Source organism: Mya arenaria, chromosome 9, assembly GCF_026914265.1.
Source record: "Mya arenaria isolate MELC-2E11 chromosome 9, ASM2691426v1".
NCBI lineage: Eukaryota > Metazoa > Mollusca > Bivalvia > Myida > Myidae > Mya > Mya arenaria.
Genome location: NC_069130.1, coordinates 9,943,893 through 9,956,922, shown reverse-complemented (window position 1 = coordinate 9,956,922; position 13,030 = coordinate 9,943,893).

The window sequence follows — 13,030 nt, the reverse complement described above, 5'->3', positions numbered from 1 at the left end:
TTTTTTTCTTGTTGTATAATGTATATTCCTTTTTGAATCCTTATTGTACGATTCGTGGCACAGTTGAAGGCTATAATGAACTTATTCTGGTAGATACACCGAGATAAAGACATACATTAACTTAGAACTTTGTTTTTACTGGAAGAATTATTTATCCTAATATAGTCCAGGTGAATTGATAAATGACTGATTTCCATGAAACTTACATCGCAAGGGATTTACTAGGTTGAACATTTTAACAATAGATAAATATTTAATATGCATGTATGAAGTATGTATGAAGTTGAAATTGGTATACTGTTTAACTTACTAATATTACATCTATTCAACACCGACGTCCTGATTGGGTTCAGGTATTGTGTTCTACGCTATTAGGTACACTGTTTAGAAAATTTGCTTTTTATGTAGGTTTATAGAATATATATCATTTATACATATCGTTTCACTGGTTGGCTCGTCCGTCGTAGTGAATATGGATCAAGGCCAAGGTCATAAAAGATAATATTCTGTTCCGGAAAGGGTTACTTTTCACAACAAGAGCTTATGTACACAAGACCCTCCTTGATTTTAGTTTTCCTTCACTGTTATCCCACCCAATTCGATAAAATAATTATTGTCGAGTCTTACCAAATTTATCAAATTAAAACTTTTCATTTTCATTATGTTTGGATGCAGTCTTTACTTAAAACGTTGTAACACACACCTATCAGTCGAAGTTGGTCATGTGTCCTTACCTTCACTACTGTAATAAGCTGTGTGCGTTTGTTTCCTGGTAACTGAACTTAATGATATTTTTGAAGATACTTGACTAATGCATACACTGAATATTTGCCTAAGACCTTGGGACTATATTGTTAAAACGAGATTCTGCACTAAATTTACTGGAATATAAATATATGCCTGCAAATCATATTCACATCTATTTCAAAACAAATGATTTAAATTTAAGATATTGTGTCTGGAATATTGTTTCACAGGAAAACCTTACATTTGTATGTAATGTATATGAAATTTTAGGCAACAAGGGTCGTAGTACATGTTGTGAAAACATTTGGCCTATACAGGTTTAAATGAATTGAAGTATATATATATATATATATATATAATACTTCAAACACTTAATGGTGGTCTCATTGGGATGCGATTTATACGGAGATTACAATAGTGGCAAATACGTATGATAAATTCTTCACCTGGTGGCAAACACATCCCTTGCCAAATTATTACTTCCGCAATGTTGATCGCATATTGAGAATATAAATACAGTAATTGGTATTGCATACTTTCTAGACGTTATCAAGTTCCACATGCAGTTAATATCATGTGAATGATGCTTTACATTTTGTGTTGTACAGTTGCTGTGTATAACGACTACCCCAGACAATGTGACCGGGCACGTTATGAAACACACATTAATCGAACGCCGCCAGTAGTTGCCGTTTTATCATTTGCCTTTTACCGGTCGTCCTTAACCAGTCATTTTGAAAACGAATGCATGTTTATGTCTATAATTTAATAGCATGAACAAGTGTAAATGAATTAAAATCCGGATTTAGCTGTATTATGTTATAGCTAAATTGATGTCTGTATTCTAAGCAATAAAGATCTTATATGATCGACACTCAATTGAATATTTTAAATTAATATTCCTTCTTGTTGTATTGTTTACTTCACTTAAACATATAAACAGTTTATTTTTATCTTTCAACAAGCTCAAGTTCGTTTGTAAATGCATAAAAGTATTGAGGCTATTTACATATTGATTGTAAGGCTTTCTGATTGATATGTCTAGTCTGGAAATGCAGTAACTTTTACTATGCAAAACTGCTTATATAGCTCATATTGCTGCGAATATACATTTGTCATTCATAATAACAAGTGATAGTTTATCTGTTCATACTTCCATCATTTTAACAAATTTTAATAAAAGTTCTATTCAAAAGCATATATTTTTTCGGAACATATACATTTGCCAAAATATATATTTCGCATGTATTAAAATTGCTGACTTGTGGTTCTGCTCAAGAAAATGACATAAATTACTAAAACGATTGATATATGAATTCATTTCCGGAAAATAAACTCTGGGAAATGTCCAGTAGAGGCTATGTGCAGTTCCGTTTGTTAACAACTAAAAACAGTAGATATAAAGTAAAGGGATATTACGATCGGACGCTGTCGAATACCTGCATCACGACATTTAGCTGTATAAACATGCATCTGTCTTGTCTCCTACGCGGTCTCGAAGTTAGGTCATTATATCCCCTACACATCTTGTAAGGTCATTAGTCCTTTGGTAGTTAATATTGAACCCAATGCCTTAAAATGCTTTATATAATCATTATCTTCAAATCAGGTCATTAAATGTTCTACTCTTAATGTCTTGGGGCACATAAATAACGACCTTATTTATTTACAGAGATTATTTTATTTAAGACGTTTTATCCGTAAAGTTCCGTGCAGACAGAGCATTTTTAAAAACGGTTATTGAATGATCTTATATTTCTAGTATCGCTGTTGTGCAATATGTTTGTATGTTGGCACTAAATGGGGCTAAGCAGTGGCTCCGAATAAACAGATCAGAACATCTTGTAGACGACTTTGATAGCCAAACATCAATCATGTTAACAAAAGCATTTTGCATAACACAATGAAATGAGAAATGTTGCTCGAAGAAGGCTTACATAATGTAGGCATGTCTAGAAAATGAAAAGAAAATGCAGTGACACCTTTTTTCGTATATATATTCTAATGATAACATCTCTCTTCTAGCGCCAAAGGTCTCGACCCTGACTCATACCAAAGATGTAAAAATATCAAATGGAGTACGTCATCCACACAGATGAACTGGTATGCCAGTGTTAGTGTATATGTGTGGGAGTGCATACATTTTGTATCACAAAATTGTTCTGCGAGGTAATGTTATCGGTTCAAGACAGATGATACTAAATAAGGCTTTTCCCTGTTTCTACATTTATTGTCCGACTTCTTTCTTTATCCCTGCCAACTCAATTGTCATGACGCGAATTCCCGCCTAACCCCTCATTGTCACTTGTCGAAGGTTCGTAAACGTAATATATGTGCTATTTTTTTGCCTGCAATGGTTAAACATCAGCCGACCAATTAAATAGTATCTTTAAAATGCTCAAAACTTACTGGTCGAAATGTTTTTTGGGCGGGTCAAAAATACTATAAAACAGTATAATATAGACGTATTCACGTCTCTGTTTTGGTATACGGACAAATGAATATTCCAAACGATGAGCAAACAAATATGAGATGACATTGCACACGTAACGAAATAAAACCTTACAAAAATATGTATGCAACGTCTGTTTAAAACAACGGAAAGGATTTATTTTGCAATATTTCTGACAATTTTTAAATCCATGACACATGGGCTCGTTATGATATTGTTGTTTTTGTGTCTTTTTATATCTATTTTATGGTGCGTAAAACACAATATTAACAGCATATTCATGTTGCAACGGTATAAGACTATGTTGTTCTGTTGTTTCCTGAGGCATTGCCCCTAATTAACCCTAAACCAATGGATCTGAATCACAATGCATTACTATGTTTGTTTACGCAATACTAATGGTATCAAAGTGGCTTATTTCCATACAAAAGTATGGGGAAAATTATTTTACATCTGTCTCCTTTTAGAACCTAGGGACATTTTGAGCACATCATGACAGAAACGGTTCTCTTGAGATATGTGCTGATTATATCCAATGTTGCCCATAATGCTTCCGTGAAGACGTAACTACCCTTATGATTATATTATGACGCCGTTATGTTAATAATGTTAAAAAAATGGTTTTAGCTAAAGCTTTATGGAATTGGGCTGCAATATGTCTATTTTTCACAGTTTGACTGTAATGCTTCCGTGTGGACGTTACTTTAACCCTTATGATTATACGAAAACGATATTTATGTTATTGTGATTTTTTCTGGTTTTAACTTAAGAATTATTGAAGGTGCTGCAATCTGTCCATTTTCCCAGATTGCCTGTAATGTGTTCGTGTAAACGTTACTGCCCTTGTGATTATTCTAAAACGATCTTATGTGTTACTGTTTTTGTAGGTCTTAAGGTAAATGGAAGTTATGGAAGGCTGCTACACCATATCCCTATTTGAAAGCACCCTTCTGCTCTTATGGAGCCCTAATGGAGACTCGTTATCCTTTTTGGTAGCACCCTTCTGTCATCATGGGGACCACCATGCCCTTTCACCCTTAGAACCATGTCCCTATAATGTAGCTCCCTGCCCTTTGTCATAATCTAGCTACAATTATAGCTTCCTTGCGCTGATGTTAGTGGCAACACGTCTACAAGTAGAACGAAATGTTAGAGGAGAAATCCTTCCACAGAATTAAGGTAATCAATACCAAATTAAAAACTACGGATACAGTCCCAGAAGTAAAAAACATTCAGTATTAAGTTATTAACCCTTTTACGCCACAAGGTAAGGGCCATATTCATCAGCTTTATCCGTTCCAACAGAAAAGCAGTATTCCTCCGCAGCTGTGCCCGTTTGAACCATTTGATGTAACTTGGTTTGAGGCGTTTCCATTTATTGCTCAAACCCACTGTTCAGTATTTAGCTTCGATCTTTTCTACATTTTCACACCAACGTTTCCTGTTCTCAGCCGTAATTTCAATAGCCGGCAAATACATGATGTCAATCATTTGACTTCCATCAAGTGAGCTTCCCAAAAAATAGGCTCAGGTTGTTGTCTGCCCGACACTGATGATGGCTTATATACATTTGCCTGTGTTGTTCGCGCAGACTGTCGATTACTTGGCATGGTTGCTGCTTGTTAGTGTTACACATGTCAAGCTTTTCCGTCTCCAGTATGTGGCTGTAAACTGATATGTCATGCCGCATGATTGATGCCTAATTATGTGCCGTTTAGGAGATTGGATTAACTTCACCTTGACATATTCTAAATATTTGCCAAGGTTGAAAAAGTCAGGCTTATTATTGTGTTTAAACTTCAACTAAAATACAAAAAAAAAGTTTCTTTCACAAAACCAACATCCGTTTCAACATTATCAGCCTGTAATCTTTGCCTAAGGGCGTTCTGTGTGTCATGCCGTCCTCTACCAGCCTTTCTTTTGCGTATGACATATTGAATGTAGACAACATGACGCACCTCTTGTCTGACTTGCTTATTTTTTAATGCGCAGGTTTTGCATAGATTTACACTGTCCGGGTTTTCAAAAAAGAGCTTTCTTTTTAATTTGAAGGTCTTATATCCAAATCGCAATTCCAGCAGTTTTCAAAGAAACTTTGTCCCTGTTGAATTCGGTATTTTTGTTTTGACTTCTTCAAGAGAACACATTTGTTTACATTGTTGTAGGTGCTATTAACATTTGACAGTTCTTTTTTAGACCCTTCTATCAAAGTCATCAACAACATCCAAAGCTGCGTTTGTTCTTAGTGTGTTGTGTGAAGAAAAAAAGCAAGGTATATAGTTTATGTTTATGTCGTCCCAGTAATTTTATATTGTATTATTGAGTCATGCCGTTTCATGCATAGCTTACTTATGGCGTTCAAGATGTGATATATTTTACGATCTTACACTAAAATAATAAAAGCAAATTATTAGTTTATTGGAAACAGTGGCAAATGACATTTAATTGATTTTTTTCTGACTAGAACCAAATTTATGCGAAGTTTATGTCATTTCGGAAATGGCATCGCTATAATTGTGTCACTGCCCTGTGCGCGCTGGCGTATAATTTTGAATTAAATGCTGGGTTAAATATTAACAGTGACAAATATCAAATTGATAAGTAAATATGTAAATACCAATTGTTTAGGGGCAAACAAAACGCGTGTATTATGCATTCGTTAAATTATACTATTGTAAACTTATAATATATATTTACTTTTGAAAAAGTCTCTCTCGTTGGCCCGATGTACCGCTAAAGTATGTTATTGTGTTGTTTGGGAAGCCAGAATGTGCGAAAAAAAATATGTTCGGCTTAGTGATCATAAAACGAACTCACACCTAGACCTATAATCGAACAAAAGACACATTGGTGACAGGCTTGTGCCCTATCCACTGCACTAGCAGGACTATACTTTATTCAAGACTGTTTCAGTTCAAACGGATTTTTTCTCGAGCAGGCATAAAATAAATCTGTAAATATTGATGTTTACTTCCTCAATATTCAAAATTGAAATGAAAACAATTCCCACGTTTTCGATAAAGAAACATTACCATAATGTTTAATTTTCGTTTGGAAATCAATATAAAACAAACTATCTTGAATATAATCTTCGTGAATAGAGAACACTGAAATAATAAACTGAAAAAAACTGTTTCACTTTTTTTGAAAACAATTCATACAGGCCAGTAACCATGAATTTTTATGCACAGGGGGTATACAGAACTGAACTATTTTGGGATAGTAAAATCAATTTCAAGTATCTCAGTTAATCACAGAAAGAATACACATTTAAAAACAGCAAAAGGCAACATTGTCATCAACGCATTGGTCATAGCATTACAAACGATCAATTATAGGGCGTAATAGCATGGTGTTACTATCACGTGTAATTCTTTGCTAAAATCGTTATATCTAACACAATCTGAATGGCCGTCGTTTCTCTCCCATGACTAGTCTTACTGTATTCATTATAACTGTTTAACATAAACAAGTACAAGAATTATCTGTAGTGTTTCAAGTAAGCTATTTACAATTATCAAGCTGTTTAACATACTGCCTGTAAAAGCTCACCAAAGAACAAGGTTAAAGTCCTTGCAAGATCGAAATGTGAAAAAGTGCTTACAAATCAGTAAGTAATCTCCTATTGCAAACATTTGCAAACTAATGCAATATTGCATTAAAATAGAAAAGCATCGTTCTGAAACATACAATCTTTTCCAATCAGAATAATCTAAACGAGTATCGCATTAGATACACACGAGACAATTTTGTACCTCCTCATCTACCAATTTTCTGATTATTTTTAATTGTATTATTATTAAACAAACAATATTCTTTAAAGGATAGCGGGCATTTCATTTTTTTTTTTAATCTACATCGATTACATTAATGTTTCAAATCCTTATAAATTAATGACCTGTGGTCATGTATCATGAATGAAGCATTAACTTGTGAGCCTTATACTGTTATGGTCATTTGAACGTTATATAGTACCTTTATATAATAACTGAGTGACAATCAGCGGAATTTTGGGAAAAGTGACGCAACAAATGTAAAACAAACAATGTTATAAACCCCCATTTTAATAAAAGCCTGTTGTATATGGAACTAGTGTCATAAATTGGAAATGCAGGGAAAACTTTATATTGGATTGTGGCAAATTTCAATAAAAGATAGGGGTAAATATTCACATGGATATGACTTCTCCCATAATGAATTTCATATTGACAAATACTATTTACCACTTCAAATTCAAGGCGAATGTCATTTTAAGATTACTTTTTTACTCTAAATATAATTTTAGCACTTCAGTTTGTTTCAAATATTTTTGGCAGAAATGAAAATGCAAAAGTGCATTAGAACGGGGTGTACCTTTTTCACAATGTGCTTCATGTTTGCATACACTACTGACTTTTATCAATATCAACGTCTTTTAAAGGTAAATATTTGTTTTTGATGATATGTGGTTGTGGTTGCTTTGTTGTAAAAAAGCTTTGGTCTAATATCACTATATTTCGCTTTGTAAAGTTGTTTTCATATTGAAAAAATTAAATTCTTTGATGACAGCAACAAGATGTGGTGTGGTCCTACTACATGTTACTAAAGGAGATCGAACAGAGCTGCGGCAAAGAGCTTATCATATGACATTGGAACTGTATCAGTTTAAGATATTGATCTTAAGGAAAAGACGATTACTTTTTTATAATTATATTTTCTAATGATTTACAAATCAAAGCAATTAAAAATCAAGGTCGAAATGATCATTTGAAATTTAAAATGCAAATATAAACATTATCAACAATGTTGTTTATAACTTAATTATAACTTCAGTATGTTTGACTAGATTTATAGTCTTAACATAGTTAAAATCTCAAATCGTTATTAGTTCTACGTCATCTATTTTCAATATTAAAAAATACAGTGTCTGAAAACTACATGTATACTATTTGTGTGAATTTTGTGAATTCCATATTAGCCCATTCAACCGTAACTTAATCACTGTATAAGTCAATCCAGCGGTTTTCCGACTTAGACTGTAAATATTTTAGTACAAATCAATCCCAAAGCAATTCAGCCACGATTTAGTGTATTTGTCTTTAGCAAGCCATACATTATTTATACTTAAGTCTACTGAGTGCTTTCTAAGTTCCCATCCAATAACATGTTGTCTCTTTTTGGACACTGCAGGTGCTCAACAACCGTCTTTATGATTGCAAGTATGCCCATTTCATACCAGTCTTATAACAGAAGGTTTTTTGCAACAGCTCAATTCTCTCTAGTATGGTTTTGGTCAACCCACACATCATTATAAATACAGACAGGTTCTACCAAGGCCAAAACAGAGCTTATTCAACCAGATTTCGTCTATAACAAACCTTAATTGGCCAAGCATTCTTCTAGGAATAGCTCTATTCAAATCTTTATTGTATTCAATAAATATTTTGTTTCTCCATTTGGTGTCAAACACGCCTTTAAAGGGCAGCCGATATAGGAATAAATAAACCACACTTTGGTAATATAGAGGGATATTTAGTGTCAAACAAATTCAAATAGGTTATATTCAAGTCAATTTAGTTAATCCCAAAGAAGATCCAATAAAACTCATCTAGTGTCAAGAGTACTTTTGGAAGGTTCTTCAACATCAAACCTTATACAAAACACAATATGCAGCTTTAATTAAGCATACCAAGTTCCGAAAAAGACCACAATTTAACATTCATAAATTCCTTTCAGAGCCAAACAAATCAATGAGCAAGTCTGGTAAAGCCTTTTCGGTGCCAAATAGATCACCTGAAGGCATATGCAAAGATGTTTAAATCAAACAAAAACATGTTTAGACTATACAGTGCCATAACGACAACATGTTGACACCATTTTGCTAACTAAGATTCAATTGAACGCATGTGCATATATATTTAAGACTGCTCAGTTCCAAACATATAACATGCTGCCAACCCAACCATAATATTCTCAGTGCCAAACAGACTGCATGTTGCCAGCCATAAAGACAATTAAGAGCCAAACATTTCTCATTCATAGCAATACCAATACGTACTCTGGACAACAAATACACACGAACATTTCTAGGGACTAAACTTCACGCTAAAACCTTGTGATTTTAAATTGAAACAACTTCTGATGCTGCATTCACGACATGTAATATTATCCAAAGTAATACCATATAATTTTGAGATGCGCTTAAATCATGGTATACCAAACGCATATAGAAAAGTTTCATGCGCTTTATAATGTACCACCCGGCAGGTGACAACTCTGTCTACACCTTTGTGTAGGTATTTATTAATCACAAGAACTTGTCTATAATAGTTTACGTAGATAAAATGATGTTAGTTAACTTCTGTTCTGATTTAAATTACGAAAGTTCATATTGTTTTTCTTAACTTTCTTTTTCTACTTTCCAGATTCCAATAAAATTAAACATGCTGTTATTGAGCAACCCAGTGAGACAGGCTTAATGCAAAATACCGGCTGTTGCTTTTTTATCATTTGCTTTTTGCCGGTCTTCCTCAATCAAAATTCGGTCGCCGTATACATGTTTATCGCCGGCAAGTTAATAGCATAAAACAAGTTATGTTTGGGCAAATAAACTTAAACCCGCATAAGCAAAATGATATATAAGAAACATGTCTGTCTGTATTCGTAGCATTAGGGATAATGCTTGTTCACATTAATGCTAATTATTATAGTTTTGTTGACTTCAAGAAACTATTTGAATCAGAGTCATCTTCAACAACAAAAAGTACGCTCATGAATGCATGGATATAATGAGTGTATTTGCAGATTCAATGTACGGCTTTCTGATTCAATTTTATTTCTTTCAATAATACGTCTAGCCTTAGAAATGCATCAAAGTATCATTTGTAAACAAAAATGTATTTTTTTCTTTTATTTCTGTGAATAGACATTTGTCATTAATCAAATTCAACTAATGATTGATATTTTATTTTTTCATGGCGTAAATATCATTTGTTACGGAGCATACCACAATTATTGATGTTAAATTCGTTTAATGATACTATTGTCATCTCATAAACAGCACTGTTCACAGCCACAAGGCCATTGTCCAAACGACAATGAAGTTGAAACACACACTTATAAACCCCACATTCATAAATACAATTACCACAAACAGGCCACACATGCGTCAATACACGGAGGAGCTTAAACTAGATTGTTTGACCATAACTTTAAAATCGTACCAATATTGTACCAGAATTACCACATTTTATAAAAGTCACATCCGACCGTGTTTTAACTTGAAAACAATCAAGAACAAAGTGAAAAATAAGTAAACTGATCAATTAATTCCAAGTACTTTACGACCGGATACAAGCATCACTTTCAAACGAATGATTCCATCAAGCCAAGCAGCCACGAGTTCAAAGATAACTATAACCGTTTTTTGAGCTATAAAATTTACTTAACAAAAAACATTACATATAAAAAACGAGCGTCTGTTATAAACATAATGAATACCGTTATAAATTAATATTGGGTTCTTAATTACACATTTCTGCCACAATTAACAGTTTTACGATATGCCTATCAATTTCCTTTCCATATCCAACAGTGGAAATACAGCAAAACAGTGTATTAAACACACCGTACCTCGTTAAATTATCGTTTTCGAAACCCGTATCAGCGTAGTACCATGTGTTGAGTGCTGCCGTTTACGTACTGATGCTAATTCAAGTGTTTGTAAATATATATATCATCTTGTCATTCAATAACATATTCTTATATGAACGTACTATGTTTCCTGAAGGACTCATTTCGAATGTATTCAATTTCTGATTTATGCTTAAGCTGATGCTAATGCACTAAATTATTAAAGATAAGCATCTTATGATACCATTGCAAGAAAAAAAGAATATTGTCTAAAACATAAATAAAATTGATATCGTTTGTGTACAACGGATTGAATCGAACTTACTGATGCATCACATCGCTTAAGACACATGGTTCTTTCGCAGTTTTTGTTTATTTCTCAATTTTTAACTAACGTTTGTCGTAAACGTACATCCCAGTTATCTTAAAACAAAACGTCGTTATATGTATCTGTACTAATCACAAGTCTTTTATATGTTGAATATACACAATATAGACTTGAAAAACATCATGCACTATTTCTAAACGGGTACCCTTAGTTAAGACAACGACAAAGTATTATATTAATTCTGTTAATTGATATATTACCGTTGAAAAGCGTTGTTAACGCGATGATAACGCTATAAAACTTTGAATGGCATGGGTATACACAATTAGATTAATTCCAGTGTCTGTCCGTTTTTGTTTTGAGCGGGTTTGTAAAATAATTCGATTTCAAGTAAGTTTAAAAAAGAATATAATAATAAGAAATGTATAAGAAACATCGCTGTACAATCCAATGGCTTCGTATGTGTATCAAGTGGATTCAATCCTTAAAATATCTATTACGCTGTGTTATATAAATGTTGAGGGGAATATTTGTTCTTAAAGTATTTCTGTACGTCTTCAATGTCTCCCTTATACAATGATAAGTTCCGACTTGATGGCTGTCTGTGTGTTATACTTCGGAAATGCTAAAGACAAGCAATTGACCGACTTCAAATGTTTCCGACGCTTACGGAAACATGGGTTTCATATTGCATTCATCATCACCATTCACTAGACCACAGCGACCAGAGCGACCTTGATAAATGAGACATTTAAGATATCTTGGAATAAAGGTCAAAAAGCACTTGATGAATTTAGAATTATTGTCCATAATATAATATCAAAGACATTGTCAAAAATTAAAACCATATTCCACAGTCCTTTGAGGAAATGACACTGAAATTAACAAATTATCTCTTCCAATTTGTAAATATCAGGTTGGTTGAAAGTTTCGCCAATATACTTAAAACTAAAGGTATATGAAAAAGCTTGCCATTTTCTAAATATTTTATTTCTTGGTCTTAAGTCTTAAGTAAGGACTCTAAACTTATATTTTGTAGTGTTGGATTCCAGCCTAATAGTCATATTTTCTACGAAAGGTTCAGATATTTAAAGTTAGGTTTTGAGCCGCTTAACCTTTGCCTTGTATTTCAAATGTAACTATAGTAGTGTAATGTAATCATATAGTAATTTTTTGTAAAGGTGGCGTACTAAATGATGCGAATAACACGATTCCACTGTAAGAAGGGTCTAGTATTGGCTTGAACAAGTGTGTATGGCCTTGACCTCACACGTGTTAAATTAGTATCATAATAAAATCAAATAAAAATATAAGCCTCATCAGAGCCAGCATCAACCTGAGAATTATTAATAATGAAGCAAAATATTATGTTTACCTGAAAGTTATTTTAGGTACTTATCGACTGGAAACAAAATATCACCTTCGAACGATCGAAATAAGCCACGGAACTACGTTTTCTACTGCTGGTTTTGTTCTCCTAATCCCATTTTATATGGAATGGGCATCTTATGAAATCCAGAACATACACATGTGCATTCCTCTCTGATAAAAGTGTTTTGTAATGATAGACACACAGACAATCCTATAAACAACAGACAGTATTGAGTTACTTATCAATGCGTACTCTCAATGTTGAAAGACAATATGACACGCATAAGGACTAAAGCAGGGGGGTGACCGTATTTCAGTCTCAAGTGTTCGCTGACCGCTCGCAAATGTATTTAAACTGACACATTTGATATAGATTGAATGTGTCTCGGGTAATTGTCACCTGCATTTACTTCTAAAGAGATGTAAAGGGATGGATATTTTGTTCCAACTCTATATAATTAGATAATAATAATTATAATTGACTTTTGGAAAACATTAATTATCAAATAAAATGACTTTAA